Genomic DNA, 16,283 nt, shown 5'->3' with positions numbered 1-16,283 from the left:
GAGCAAGAAGCCCACACCAACTGGCTGAAGTTGGTGGCTGTCTGGCTTGCTCTCAAAGCCTTCCTCCCGATGATCAGTGGCAAGTCCATCCTCATTCAAATGGACAGCTCCACCAGCATATATTATATCAACAAACGGGGGGGGCACCAGGTATCCTGCCCTGTGCACGCTAGCAGTCAACATTTGGGAGTGGGCCCTGGAAAACATGCACCTCACAGCAGTTCACCTCCCGGGTGAGTCCAACCTGGAGGCGGACAGGCTCAGCATGTTGGGTGCAGACAACTACAAGTGGCAGCTGGACCACCAAGTCCTTCAGGGAACTTCAACAGGTGGGGTCATCCTCAGGTGGATCTCTTCGCCACCTGGCAAAATAGGAGGTGACCCAGTTTGCGTCCTGGCAAGGGCAGTGCTGGGGCTCACTGGGCGACACAATGCAGATTCAGTGGAACAACATGCAATCGTATGCCTTCCCTGCCACGACCCTCATTCACAGGGTAGTGTGCAGGATACGGGAGGCCAAGCACCTATGGATCATCCTCATTGTTCCATCGTAGCCGGCAAGACCTGCATTCTTGGAACTCCTCAGCCTGTCGGAGCAGCCCCCGATGCACCTTCCGGTGGGCCCAGCTCACCTACTATCACAACAGGGAGGCACGGTCATCCACCCTGCCTCCCAGAGGTTAGCCCTTGCAGCGTGGTGCCTGAATAGATCACACTAAGGCATCTGCATCTGTCACAGGCCAACCTGGACATCATACAGTGTGCAAGGAGTGATGCGACCAGGAGCCAGTACAAAAGCAAGTGGATCAGGTTTTGTCACTGGGCAGCTTCTAGGGAGGTCGATCCATTGACCTGCCCGTTGGACGACGTGCTATCCTTCTCTGCACACCTCGCCCACTCGGGGGTGCAAGTAGACACATGCCTCACCTATCTGGCTGCCATCGGAGCCTACCGGAAATCTGAGGAGGAGGTCTTTTCCTCCTCCAGCCCAGTGGTTAAATGACACCTGGCGGGCCTGACCAGGCTCTACCCGCCAATCAAGAAGCCACACCTGGTGTTTGATCTCAATATGGTCCTCCCACCCTGGCGCATAAACCATTTGAGCCCATGCCGTCCACGGACATCAGGCTGGTCACCGTTAAGATAGCCCTCCTGGTGGGCCTTACCTCTGCATGCAGGGTCAGTGAAATCCAGGCTCTGGTGGCTTCAGAGCCGTATACTACTTTCCATAAGGTCATGGCGATACTTAGAACACACCCAGCATTTCTACCTCAGGTGCTCTCGTCTTTTTATCTTAATGAAGAGATAGTCCTAACAAGTTTTTTCATGGCCCCAAAGGACGAGCCTCAGAGGGCACTGCACTGTTTAGATGTTGGGCAAGGCCTAAAATTCTACCTCGACAGAACTAAGAGCTCCTGGAAATCAGAGGCTCTATTTGTCACCTGCGGTTGGTCAAAACCTGGCTATCAGGCTTCCAAGGCCTCCATAGAAAGATGGATGGTTACGGCTGTCAAGGAGCATACGAGGGGCAGCATAAACCTCTGCCAGCTAATATGCTTGCTCACACTATCAGAACCAAGGCCAAGACAGTTGCCTTTCAGAGGTATGCCCCTTGGCAGGTCATCAGCAAGGTGCTCCATGGGCTTCTGCAAGCATTTCTGTTTGGATGCCAGCTCCAGGTCGGATGCAACATTTGGTTAGGCAGTCTTGAGGAACTTACTTTCCTAGGAGGGTCACCTCTCCACCCTGGGGCTACATTCATTCGCCCACACAGTATGGAGGGGACGGGACGTAGAAGTAATTATAAGTTACTCACCGTAGTGACTAACGTACTCCTAGTCCATAGTCCCCTTTCCTCCATACGTCCCATCCTCCCCCCTAATAAAACTAGTATCATTAGGCAATGGTAATATTTTCGAAGCATCAGAGGGGACTGAGGAGTGGTGCCGGTGGGCAGAGTCAGGGGAGCGCATGCTCCCAGGGCCACACCCTGCGCGCCACTAAATTTAAATGGGAAGAGGATTTTTTTGGGTGAAAAAGGTTCCGTCTCCCGTCCCTAGCGAGGGACACCCATACAGTATGGAGGAAAGGGGATTATGGATTAGGAATATGTTAGTCACTACGGTGAGTAATTTATAATTTGTTGCTGGATTTGTAGGTAGGGGATTTGATGAGTAATGGGAAGCCTGCAGTCTTGACATAGAATCAGTGAGCTAAACCCCCATTGTATAGTCCTCCCCTTTCCAATCCTTCCACTATTGATGAACTGTGCGCTGTCAGGACTAAGGTGCTAACAGAAGTGCTGGAAATGGACAACCTTTACTGCTGGAACCTCCTCTCCCCACCTGTGGAAGGTGGACGAGTTTAAAAGTGAGGGGTGTAGGACGACAGAGGGCTTTGGCACCGAATGCAAGAATGGTGTAGGTGGGATTAAGGGTCAGGGCTAGTTGGTGAATAATGCTGGTGCCCTGAGTGTTGGAGGCTGGCTGCTTTGCATGCAAATTAAGTGCTTTTCGGGAACATTAATACAACAGTTAATTGATCAGATATGCCTCTGATAGCTATTGAAACATGCATTCCTTGTGAGCATGCAGTGCAAACTGGATATGGTGCTCATTTCATCCATCAGAAAACACACCTTAACAGTAAAATGTGTGCTAAGTACAAGGCATATGCACACCTTTGGAGCGGTTTACTATTCAGGCTTGGGGTGCCCGGGCGAGCAAAGGGTACGTGTCAGATGCAGCTTGCAAAACAGTTGCATATTGCTGTACGCCTCGAGAGCGTTCAGGAGACTGTGGACAATCTGAGGCAGAGAGTTCCTCAAGACAATTCTTGCTTGAGCAAAGCTCCATTTTGTTCCAACCCATTTCCTTCCCTGGCTAACAGAACAAAGTTTTGCACCCCAAAGAACTTAACAGGCCACAGAGAGGACAGCACTCATAAGCGCAATCATTATAATGTCCCTGTCGGAGGAGGAACCTATATACAACTTTTTTGCCCATTGCAAAGGTACATTCTGCTGTAGATGGGCATAAAGCGGTTTCTGTGTTGTATTTTTCCTCGGCCTCCTGTGAGAAACCAGAAGGTGTGTAACCCGCTAGTCCCCGGGGATATCTCTCTCGGGTGGCCAGGGCACGGCCATCGCCTTTGGATCCAGACCCTGGGAGTGGATCAGTGCGGGAGGATCACAACGGTGAGGGGTATTAGGGGAGTGGAAGTGGGACACCCGATGGTGAGACGCTGTATCCCCGTCCCTGTAACACCTTTACCCCATCTTACCCGGGAGGATATATGGGAACTTTACCCCCGCCCACCTTTCCCTACACAAATACTTTCTCATGGATAGCCGCTGTGGGAGAAAGCACTAACAACCAAGCAGCGTACCTGACATGTCCCAATACTATTGTCCGGCAAGGTCAGGCAATTACTGGTAACCGTTCTCACCGGACTACCATTAAGCTTCCCCACACGGATAAAAGGCGGAGCACGAGAGCACACTCAGAGCAATGCCCAGCACATGAAGGATCAGTGTTTTCGAGATGCAGCTGAACGAGGGAAGAAAGATGGCAAACACGGAAGAGAGAGCAAGCAGGGAGATACCTTTTGGCCTTTTCGGAAATCCGTGGCTTTTAAAAAACCCTTGGAGCCAAAAGCATATGGTCAGGAAACCAGACTGAATTTTGCATTGTGTGTCGGAGATGCATGGCGCCCTCCTGCACGGCTAGCCAAGTCGGGGAGGAGGAGCAGGAGCAGGAGCGCTGTGGTATCATCCTTGGCCCCAAGATCAAAGCAGCACCAGCGAGATCAACACAGCCAGTAAGGTGGGAAGACCGATGCAAGACCCGACTGTGTTGAAATCAAGGTTGCAAGCGGCAACATTGTATAAAGAGCGCAAGGACAAAGATTGGTAAGGCGTGTGATGAAAGACGCGAGGAAAGCTTAATGGCTTGTGAATGTTGGAACTGAACAAAGGAAGAGATACAGTACCTGTGGCAGAGTGGTCTGGTACAGCGAAGGTGCTCCATCGAATGTCTCTGTGAGGTATTGAGTAAAGAAGTAACGGAAACAAAGTGAATAAGAGAAGAATGAGAAAGGGGGTGAATTGAAGTGGTCCTGAGACAGTTTTAGCAAAACCCATTGCAACATTCGAACGTCTTCAGTTCTTGGGTCTGATCCCAAACGAGGGGGACCCGTGGTCCGAGCCTAATGGAGGGAGATCAATTGTGAATGTGAAAATCAGAGAAAGAGAAAGCAACTTTTGATGCAGCGGACTGAAGGGTCCACACTATCTAATCCCAAGCACGGGAAGCCAGGAACAGTGACAGAGCGGCCTAGACACAGATTCGCTGTATTTCTGAGCCGGGAGCCCCCGGAAATGCCCATCGGGGATGGCCCACCGTTGTTGGGCAGCATCGTCATGTTGGGGGAGATGATGTGGGTGGGGGGACTAGTTGTCATGGTAGAATTTTGGTTGTTGGAATTTATGTGCACGATGGAGGGGAGGGCACAGGGGACCCAGTTGGAAGGGTCTTGCCAGTTGAAACAGTTGGTGGTGTCGCTTCATATGACATTCTTCCAGAACAATCCGACACACGGAAAATGGTGTTGACTCACAGTCCATTCCACCCGGTTAGCATAACAGTGCATGCATGGTCTAGACTCTTCCGTAGGTTGGGTTTGGGGACTCCCTATTACTCGGAAGCTCCCTTCTGGAACTTCCTCGGAATAGCACCTTCGTACAACCCCGATGTCCAAAAGAACTGGGACCCAGAGGAGGAATTCAAACTGAAAGACATATACCCCAATGGTAAATTTATAACACTAGAGGAATTCAAAGTCGGAATGGGGGGATCAACTGAAAATATTAAAATATCACCGAATGCGCACGGCTTACAAGGCCAGATGGCCCCTATTCCCAGATGAACCACCCGTCCATCCATGCCTAGCCACACTGTCTACACAGACGAGGGTTAGTGTCTCGGGGGTATATGCAGTTGTACAGGCAAACACGCCTACAATGAATAAGATTAAGGTCTCATGGGAAGCTGATCTGGGAATCACTATCTCAGACAAGGCATGGGAAAAATACTGTGATTTGACCAGGAGGGTCTCCATGAACGCTGGCCTACGTCAGATCCAATTTAAGATATTAAATAAGTTACACTATACACCTGAGAGGGTGGCTAAATTCACTCGTGAAGGCCCGGGCAGCTGTCCGAAATGTGGAAGCGAGCATGCCGATTCATTCCACATGTATTGGAGTTGTCCACCCATATACGGGTTCTGGGGAGAAGTAGCGTCCATCCTTGCCAACATCACACAGATCCCAGCAGACCTAACGCCCCAAAAATACTTGTTCAGAGATATTGGGAAGTCCTCGGAGGAGATCAGACGATTATTTAATGTTTCATGCATAGTGGATAAAAAATGCATACTGCAACAGTGGAAGAGTGCATACCCACCACGTGCAAATCATTTTCTCAAGGAACTGGCTCAGGTCAATGAATGTGAAGAACAGTACGTAATGTCATTACCGAGGCCATGTAAACCTAAAGACATCTGGGCTCCGTTCAGAGTATACTTGTGTGAATCAGGGTCAGCTGGGAGTAGCCCGACTAGACCCAGAAATGAGCGGGCTGTGTAGACAATACAGGTTGTAACTGTGGTTGATATTGTAATTGAACTGTTGAATGTTATGGAATGTCATGTTGAAGCGGTGTCGTGTACCACCTTAATTAATAGTTTTTTTTTTTAAAAAGAAAGAGAAAGCAACTTTTGTGTTTTGTTTGTTACATCAGGCTCTCTGCAATAAGAGACTATCATCGAGGGAGAGACTTTGGTTAAAAGGCCCTGATGTCTATGTTTTGAACTGTTACCTCGTGGCCAAGAAGCCAGAGTGTGTGCCAAGCTCAAGTGTGCTGCCTTGTCCGATGCTGAAAACGTGGGGAAGGGGAGCCAACTGCTCAACTATCCTGACACATTATTTCTTGAACACTTTTTTCTTTTGCATACATTGTCTCACACTGTTTTTATTTAGAAGAAAAGATTGGCAATAGGTTTATTAGTATAGGTCCTTCTGTTTTGACAGAAACGCCACTAGAGCTGTTATTTTTCGTGGATGGTTGTAGCTTGCTCCATCCTTAGATTTAGGTTTAGATAGGCGTTTAACCAACACATTTGAAGTTCAATAAACACCCTTGAACTGTGATAAGCTGTGTCCGTCTTCACTGTTGATGCCATGCCTTCCTTAAACACCACAGAAACCTCTTTGGCACTGGACTTCCCAGGTTTCTATCTTGAAGTCAAATCAAAAGAATGGGTTAACAATTGCATTAAAAAAATGCATTTACTGACTAACAAGAAACTATGGGCATTTTGAAATATGCACGGGATTTCGATGGCCTGCGTAGTCGCATGTGTGGCTCTGTTTTGAGAGGATAGAGGGAGGGGACTGTGTTTTTCTCTTTGTAGAGCAGCCCTTGTGAAGCACGTATTACAGAGAGACGGACTTTCTCCTCAGCAGCCAAAGGAGATAGTCTTCCTTTGGGATATTTTTTATTTAAAATGAAATGTTTCCTACTCACACATACAGTCAGTGTTATTAAAGCTGGTGTCAACTGCAACACTGTATGTGGTATGCTCAAATGTATGTGACAAGAGCACACTACTGCACTTCCCCCAATTTCCATGTGGCAATAGATAAACACCATAGGTGACAAGTTATCAAGAGATATTATATTACCACAATCTGCCACTACATTTGTCATTTTAACCATAAATATACTCCAGGGGGACGTAAAAAGCACCATCAGATCTAGATCATGGAGCATTTCAGGATTAGGCAAATAACAAGATAAATGTTCCATGGCGTTTTCATCATCATTTGACATTATTCTCCTCAGATACCTCTTTCCTCACTAACCCACCTTTCCAGCTGAAATTGGGCCCTTTTTCCTCCACCACCACCCTCTTTACCTGTGGTGTCCTCCAGAGCTCTATCCTATCGCCTTTGCTCTTCAATATCTACCTTGCCCCTTTTGCTCACCTGATCTCCTCCTTCTCCCTTCATTTTCAGTGTTATGCCGATGACCCACAGCTTTCCTTCTAACTTCCCTCTACTTTCCCTTCTCTGTCCTCTCTCATCCCAGACTGTCTGTTTGCCATTCAGGCATGGTGTGCAGCAAATCATCTCTGTCTCCATGCCAGTAAGGCAGAGATCCTGCTCACTGGGACATCTGTACCCTCTTCTCCCCCTACCCTCTGGCCACCGACTTTGGGCCCTCTACCCCCACCTTCATGTAAAGCCAAAAACCTTGGGGTCATCTTCAACTCCGCTCTCTCCTTCACCCCTCACATCATGGGCCTTACCAAAAAGTCAAATTTTCAGCTCCACAGAGGCATTCTTCCTTTTCTCACCTTCCCCCAGGAACTTAATGAGCCTCATTACGAGTTAGGCGGAAAATGGAGGAATTACCGTTACCACCACTTGGTCAGGACAGAATTTCCACCTGATTACAAGTGGTGGTGGTGGTGTAATTCCCCATTTATGTTGGGTCCGCTGAACCAATGTTTTTTTTTTTTATCGCCGCAGTAATTCCGCCAATTCTTTGGCGTTGAGTGTGAAGATTTACCTCCAGGGTTTTCCTGGTGAAATTGGCGGCAACAGTTACCGCCAATTTTCCCACTTACCGCCTAACTCATAATGAGGCCCAACGTCACCAGAGCTCTGGTCCTCTCCAGGCTGGACTACTGCAACAGCCTTTCTCAAATCTCCCTCTCCTCCCTTCACCCCCTCCAGCTAATCCAGAATTGAGCTGCAAGACTTGTCCTTGCCCTCAAGCACAGGGACCCTATCTCTCCAGCCCTAAAATCTCTCCACTAGCACCCGGTGGCTGCAAGGATCAAATTCAAGACCCTCGGCATCATCCACAAGGCCTTCTGGGGCCTGCGACCACGCTATCTTCAACTTTCACTTCCTAAATACTCCCCTGCTAGGGCACTATGCTCCTCTAATTCAAACTCTCTGACTGTCAAATGCTTCTCCAGGCAGAGAGTGGGGGTGTAGGGGTCTCTCCTCGGCTGGTGCCTCCCTCTGGAACAGCCTCCTTGCCTCTCTCAGATTTGAGCCGGACCTTCTTAAGTACCGGAAACTGCTCAAAACTCTGCTCTTCTCTACCACTTTCCCTCTCTCCCTTCCTTGCTAATCACCCCACTGTGGCTGTGACCTGATCCTCATGAACCTTACAGGATCTCATGCCCTTCCTCTCAGTCAATACCAGCACCACCCCCCACTGCACTGCCCTGCGGGCCCATGCCCAGTGGCTCCACATACCACCCTTGAGAGTTAACTGTACGGGCACTTAACCTGAGGTTCTCCTCCTGGCTCTCCTTAGCACTTCCCTCCCAGGCCCACCTCCAGCACTTCCTCTGCTCCCCCTTCTACCCCCTTGCACTTCTCTTGAATACACTTGCACGGCCGATTTCCACAAGGCCTAGTAGGACCACAATTGTATATGTATTACTGTTGTTTTTTGCCACTGTTATCATTTCCCGTGTTCCATTCCCATTTAGACTTTTGGCGCTTTGAAACTTAATTCTGTTGTATAACGCGCCTTACAAATGCACAATAAAATAAATACAATAAGGAGACTTGGACACTGGGCCCTCAGTGTCTTGAGCAATTTATCACCCTAGGTATTAATCATTTGGGTAGGGATTATAATAATGTTAACTAACTACCACTTAACATGTCAAACATTCATTTTTGGCACTAGTCCCCCCATCAGTCAGTACTTGGTGAATATATGTTTTGTAGGATGTTGTATTCAGGCAACATCTAATTCAGGGGAATTTTCCACCCACCCCAAAATAGGCCCACACAATTTTCTTTAGTTAATAAAATTCATTTTGTGAATCTGAGACCCCCAGTTTAATAACATTGATTCCTTACAGACTCTCTCCTCTTTCGGGACAAGAAACGCACAAAGCTACACAGAGGTGTATTTATTAATCAAATAGAAATAACGGAATTAATTTAAAGATAAATAAGTTATACGTCCATAAAATGACAATAATGAAAAATAATCAACACACTGTTCACCTCAGTTTTCAGTGCTAATGTCCTAGAAATAGAGAGGTTTGTAACACACCCATCACGATTTATGTTTTGTTTACCCTGGGTGCGCATGCATCATTGATTAAAAATGTATATTCCTGCCTATCCAGTTCTCTCCACTTCTCCAGCATGGGGTCAGGCATGGATTCACATGCTCATGAATATTCCCCATCGTCAGGCTGGGAATTCGCGGTAAAAGAAAAAACAGTTTCACTTTAAATCTGTATTTCTCCCCTAAACCAATCACTGTCCTCTGAGTCATACTGCCCCCATCCAATGACCGTCCTCTCCCTAAACTCCACCACTGGTGGCCATCATCAGATTTTTAGCGCAAGCTTCAGTGCTGGGAGTCCTCAAGTTGCTCTGAGCTATTTTTGTGCTATTTAGAATTTTGACCAATTTTTGCTTGATCGTATTCGAGGAAGGACAGAGAACGTCAGCGGGAATCCGCTGACAGCGAAGATTTTCATCCACCGGCAGATCGTCATAGAAGTTTCGAGAAGGCCCTGCCTTGGGCCTACTTCACGTCTTTTCAGCCATGGCTGAGGAAAAGAAGGAAAGCAGAAGCCTCTTCAAACTCTGCGCGAAGTGTGGATTAAGGAACATATTTGTAGAAGATCAGCAACATAAATGCTTATATTGCCTGCATCCAAACCACAGTCAGGGGGGATGCGAGGTGTGCCATGGTTTCTCAAAGAAAACCATAAAAGGCTGCAACAGCAGACTGTCAGCGTAGCACAAGTCGAACAAGGCCACTGACTCAGCCTCCAGGCAGGGTCAGGCCTCATCTAGGACCAGTCGGTCCAAAGAGTGAACTGCCTCTGGGAGGAGGTTGAGATCCTTTGAGGATGCCCCGCTAGTCGGGTTCCAAGAGAAGGCAAAGCTATGCCATGCTAGCTCTGCTGGGTTCTCCTCTAATGCGGGTCCCGAGTTGGGCAGAAGGCAATCACCATCAGCCTCCACGGTGTGCCTGCCGACAAAAGGGGCCTCTTCTAAGAGAAAATACCTAAACCCTTCCAAACTTCATGTGTCAGCAGATAAACTGACGAGGGACAAGTCCGGAGAGGACTCATCAAAGCTAACTAAGGCCTTACAGCCCGCCAGGTCAACTGAATCAATGACGTTGCCATCAACGAGGCCCTTGACTTGCACATCGTCGACAACATCCACCACAACAGCGTTGAAGCAGAGTGGATCCACGAAGGAAGTGTTTGCCACTCCATGGGTGTCCTTGCCCCTGAGGCAAGATACGGCTGGAGAAGCAGCGATGAAGGCAGCGGCCACTCCGGGGTAGGGGAAAGACCCGGCGACCGCAGCAACCCAGCAGCCTCCTGAGAGGGAGAGGGAGAAGGCCCCCTGAGTGGAACCTCTTCGGTACGTGGACCCACAAGCTGCTCCAGATAGACCGGAGCAGATTTACTCAAGTTCCGACGAGGTAGGCCATAATCTTCCCTGAAGATTACTATACAGATCACATAGAGGGAGGATTTGGTGGCGGTGGAGCTAGGTCCCCTGCTCGCAAGAGGAGACACGTCAGCCCAGACCCTACACCACTGGCCCCTTTCACCCTTAGACCGAGGGACGTGTCACTGGATATTCTAACGACTCTGCACACACTGGTCATGGAAATCCAGCAGAGAATGCCCCGGGTTCCTATGCCTCCACAGTACCCACAAGAGCCTCCAAGATTGAGCCTGCCCCACGCAAGAGAAAGTCTAAGGGGGCGCTGGTCCTCGGCATCATTCGACCCCTCCACCACCACAACATCATCACGACACTTCGCCACTCGGACCCCCGGCTCTACACACAGGCACGGCTATGGACACTGGCAAGGACAATGACTTTGTCCGGGCTTGTGGAGAAACAGCACACGTGGACAAAGTTGGATTCTCTCATTCCATGATGTCAAGGGCCTCTGAGCTGTTTCAGTAGGTTCCTGAGGAGACTAAGAAAGAAGTGCTCCTGTACCAGCGGCACGAGTCAAGAAGAAAGACTAACATGTCCGTTCCCTCCCTGGACGACATCTGGGATGAGGGCATGGCGCTAATGAAGAACCTGAGTACCGCCCTGCCCAAGCATGACAGATTGGAGAAAAAGTACAGGGTACCAGATTCAGCGCCGAAGGTGCTTACGGTCTCAGCCCTCGCCCAACTCAGTAGTCCCGGTCGCAGCCACGCAGCACTTGGCGAATCCTTCATCGGCAGCCATGGTAGCTCCCGACCATGAGGGGAAGAAGCTGGATGTAATGGGCAAGAGGATAATGTACACATCAGCCTCTACCATCAAGGCAGCTAACACCCTAGCCATTTTGTCCAGATATGACCGCAAACTATGGTACAAGCTGGGTCCTATTCTAGACTTCCTGCCAGTGGAAGAGAAGGTCAAGGCACTGGAACTTTTTCAAGAAGGTGAAGTGGCCTTATACCACACCATCACAGTGGTGGTAGACATTGCAGACACAGATTTCTGCCAGATGGGGAATGGGGTGTTCCTGTGTCGGCAAGGTTGGTTGAAGATAACTAACTTCCGCCAGGACGGTAAAGCTAAGGTGATGGAATGCCATTTGACGATGATAGCCTCTTCAGCAAGGTAGTCGACAAGTATTTGCAAGCAATAAAAACCGACATGAAGATGGCACGCTCCCTGGGAACCTTACAGCAACGACGGCCGTCATCCTTTTGTTCATCCAGATGAAAACCTGGGAGATCTTCCAAGGGCTATACTACCCCGTACCAGCAGCCTTCGTGCTCCTCCACGCAAGAAGTGTACAGTGGTCGCCCTCGAGGCAGCAGAGGACAGTGCAGGCGCTGCCTGCCGGGCAGTGCTCTGATGCCACAAGCAGGCCTGAACCGGCCATATCCTCGGGCCTCCACTTATGCACCCCAATGAGAGGCTGGCTGTCAAAGTTCGTCAGCACGTGGAAAAAGTTTGCAGGGGACAGATGGGTGCTAGACGCTCTCGGACAGGGGCACACCTTGGAGTTCAACCGCTGGTGTCCTCATATTCCCCTGATACTGCGACAAGAAAAACGCGGACCAGAGCTTCTGCAGGAGGTGTGGGCCGTGTTACAGAAAGGGGCAATAGAACCCATCCCCCAGCGTATATTCCAGATACTTTCTGGTTCGAAAGAAAACAGAGGGTTGGGGACCGATCCTGATCTGTGTCATCTCAATAAGTACTTAAAGTCCCAAAAGCTCTGGATGGTCACATTGCAGCACAGAAGGGGATTTTCTGACGTCATGGATCTGGAGGACACCTAATTCCACATCCCCATTCATGAGAAACACGGCAAGTTCCTACGATTCGTGGTTCAGAGTCAGCACTACCGGGTCAAGGCTCTGCCCTGCGGCCTGAAGTCGGTATAAGAGTCTTTACGAAGTTCCTGGCCCCAATGGCAGCGCTTGTTCGTCTACAAGGCATCCACGTGTACCTGTGCCTGGACGACTGGCTGGTGTGTTCACGCTCACACAATCTGGAAAGCGAGCACACATTGAGGACCGTACGTATTGGGGTTCTCCATTAACTATCCAAAGTCCTGTTTGACGCCATCTCAGGACGTGCTGTTCCTAGGTGCCCGATTCAACACAGTGACGTGTTTGGTGTCTCCCTCGGAGGATAGGGTGGGAGCCATACAAAGCAAAGTGCAGCGCTTGTCATTGGCACAGACGGCGACGGTACGGTCCATCAAATCGCTGCTGGGCATGATGTCCTCCTGCATCGGCCTCGTCCGCCTCTGCAGACTTCACTTGAGAGTTCTCCAAGAGTTCCTGGATTCGAGGTGGATGCAAGTATCGGGGACCTTTGCGGACAAGATATCCCTCAACGAGGAGTTCCATTGGGCGATAAAGTGGTGGGGTGTAAGACTACATCTCGTCCAGGGGACTCTGTTTCCGGGTATGCCTTACCATGAGACAGTCACCACAGATGCCTCCCTATAAGGATGGGGACCCCACACCGGACAGGTGCACACCAGAGGCCTCTGGCAACCAGAGGGAAAGGGCCTCCACATCAATGTCCTGTAGCTTCGGGCCGTTTTCTGGGCCCTCAAGTCTTTTCTGCCATTGCTGAAGGGCAAGGTATGAGGATCGTCACAGACAACAAAACCCCCATGTTTTTCATCCAGAAGCAAGGGGGGGACCCGCCCGCCGGCACTCTCCAAGAAAGCCCAGGGTATGGGGCTCTGGGCCATTCGGCAGAGCATGTTCCTTGTCCGTTTTCACCTAGCAAGCATCAAGAACAGCATCACAAATTCGCTCAGCAGGGATGTGCGTTCCTGCCACGAACGGGAGCTTCGCTAGAGCCAGGTGGACCTTCAGTTCGACAAATGGGGCAAACCCCAGATCGATCTCTTCGCGACGGCGCGAATGCCAGGTGCCAGACGTTCGCCAGCAGGTTCCCTCAACCGAGGAGCATGGGGGACACTTTCTCGTTCCCGTGGGAGGGACGGTTCCTGTATGCTTTTCTTCCATTTCCACTCATGCTATGTGTGATCAACACACTCGGCCAGTACCACTGCAAGATAATACTTGTTGCTCCAGCGTGTCCGAGGCAGATCTGGTATCCAGACTGGTTTGGGAGTTATGCTTTACCAGCAGAATGTAGGGAGATCCTGGCCAGAGCCTTGTCAACATTAAAATGCTACGTCCATAAATGGAAGCGCCTCTGTGTGGTGCTGGACTCAGAAGGTTACCCCTCTGCGAGTCACAGCCCCTTAACTTCTACCCTATTTGCTTTCCTGGGCCAAGACAGGATTGGCACACACCTCTATCAAGGTGCACCTCACTGCCATATTCAGGTACACCAGGTTGCCGGGTAGACCCTCCCTGTGGTCGCGCAGACTTGTCAAAGAGTTCCTCAAGGGTCTCTTCAGGACCTTTCCACCGGTGAAGGCTTCAGTCCTGGCTTGGGAACTTAATGTAGTACTGACTAAGCTCATGGGGGCTCCTTTTGAACCTCGGCATCAAGTCCTGCTCGAGTTCCTCTCCTGGAAGACGGCTTTCCTTGTGGCTATCACCTCGGCCAAGATGGTCGGGGAGATCCTGGCCCTGTCGTGCAAGCAGCCTTACTTGTCCTTCCACGCTTCAAAGGTGGTACTGCATACACACCCCACCTTTATGCCAAAGGTTCCATCGGAATTCCACCTCAACAAACCTTTGGTGTTACCGGTCTCCTTCCTGAATTGGTTGTCTCCAGCTGAGAGGGCCTTTCATTCGATGGATGTTGCTCATGCCCTGAAGTTCTATGTAGCACATGCAAAGAGTTTTCAGAAGACTTCTCAGTTGTTCATCTACTTTGGACCTGTAAATCATGGGAAAACCTCATCGAAGGCTTTCATCTCCAGGTGGCTCTCTGGCTGCATTATGCAGTGTCATCGACTGGCGAGCAGGTCACTGCGAGGCTGACCGAGAGCCTACTCCACCAGAGCCATCGTGGCAACAGTGTTTCTCTCCGGTGTGCCCCTGCTTGACATTTGCAGGGCTGCTATGTGGAGATCCACACAACCCTTCACAAGGTTCTGCTGCATCGACCAGGATTCCAGGGAGGAGTCCAGAGTCGGCAAAGCGGTGCCACAAAACCTGTTCACTTGAGGGGAGACTATTCCAGAGGGGAGTGTGATATTACTTCTGCTGAGCCTTGCCACCTGCCGTGGTTGTGTGTATGTACTGCTGTGTAATCGTTATTCATGAGTATGTGAATCCATGCCAAACCCCATGCTGGAGAAGGTTTAAGTTACTGCAACTATTGTTCTCTAGTATGGGTATGGCATGGATTCACATGCAAACCCTCCCTCCTTCCCCTCTGTTGCTCTTCTTGGTTCATACTGCCACTTACATGCTTACCAATTCTGAAGATGGCCACCAGGGGAGAATCTTACGGAGAGGACTGTCATTGGATGGGGGCAGTATGACCCAGAGGACAGTGATTGGTTTAGAGGATAAATACAGTTTTAAAGTGAAAGTGAAACTGTATTTTCTTTTCCCGAGGATTCCCAGCCTGACGGGGAATATTCACAAGCATGTGAACCTTCCCCTTTATTGCAAATACATACCACCCCTTACTCAATAGGCATGCCATAATTTCAACAGAATTTTAAAATACTCAATTGCAACAAACTACTGGACCTTCCTGCATGTAAACTGTATGTTGAAAGGGAAATGTATGTTCAACATATATGTAGGCTAGATTCCCTTTAGTGATTTTTTTCTATTTAATTGCCATGTAAAAGTGTACCTTTCTCACTTTCAATGGGCAACTTAAAAATGTGAGAATGAGTAGTGCTGAATCACCCTTTTGCTTTTGTCTGAAACAACTTAGCATTAATCGAGTTATTCTGCTTGTTGGTGTAACCAGGAAGTGGCTTCAATTACTTTGTCTAAGTATGCACAAAGTGAGATGTCCTATGCTCTTGTGTGCTTGTACATTTCACAGAATAGGAGCCGAAGGGATATCTCTGTATACACACCATAGGATCCATTTCATTAAAAATATACTTCTAGAAGCACATATGCGCAGCCCTACAGATAAGGGGTGTATCGGCCACTTTTACTCCCACAAAAATATGAAAGACGTCAATCAAACATCAATCAAATCATGTAGAATCTTGCGCCCCTGCTTTCAACCTCACAGCTCCATGGGTCTGTTTGGAGCAGTAGTGCACGTAGGACCACTGGAAGAAACTACTATTTTAACTGTCTTAATAGAAGAAGTAAACCTGTATCTTTTAAATGTGAATGGATAACTAGGTGCAAAGAAATAAATATTACAAAAACATTTCAGTTTTTCAGTTAAAACATATTTTTACTCGCTTATAAAATACTTTTATTGGGAATTGGACTTACATTTTTACTCCCAACTTTAAAAAATAGGCAGTAAACTACTTCCCCGTCCAAATCCTATCTGCAGCACTGCATACGCATATGAAATGTTTACTTATTTCCCAGGATGTTCAGCAAATTTACATATGTCTACCCCTCAGTACGTACTTATAACAAGGACACAATTTCATTGCATTTGCTTTATAGTATCACTCCCCTCAGGATTATCGCATATGATTTTCTTTGGCTGTATCACAGACAGGTGAGCACCCTCTTAAGGACTGGTTCAGTTCTTCCCCTATAGGAACAGGTGGGCATCAGTCAGCAAGATGGGAGCATCTTTCCTCCAC

General features: G+C 49.0%; 1 protein-coding gene across 3 annotated transcripts in view; it reads left to right on the top strand.

Annotated features, from left to right (window-relative positions):
* Window positions 1-16,283, top strand: part of PITPNC1 (phosphatidylinositol transfer protein cytoplasmic 1) — a 1,942,040-nt gene that overhangs the window by 1,222,061 nt on the left and 703,696 nt on the right. The gene's annotated exons all lie outside the window — the stretch shown is intronic.

Source organism: Ambystoma mexicanum, chromosome 3q, assembly GCF_040938575.1.
Source record: "Ambystoma mexicanum isolate Mex_15411 chromosome 3q, UKY_AmexF1_1, whole genome shotgun sequence".
Taxonomy (NCBI): domain Eukaryota; kingdom Metazoa; phylum Chordata; class Amphibia; order Caudata; family Ambystomatidae; genus Ambystoma; species Ambystoma mexicanum.
This window is presented reverse-complemented; position numbering and strand designations above follow the sequence as displayed.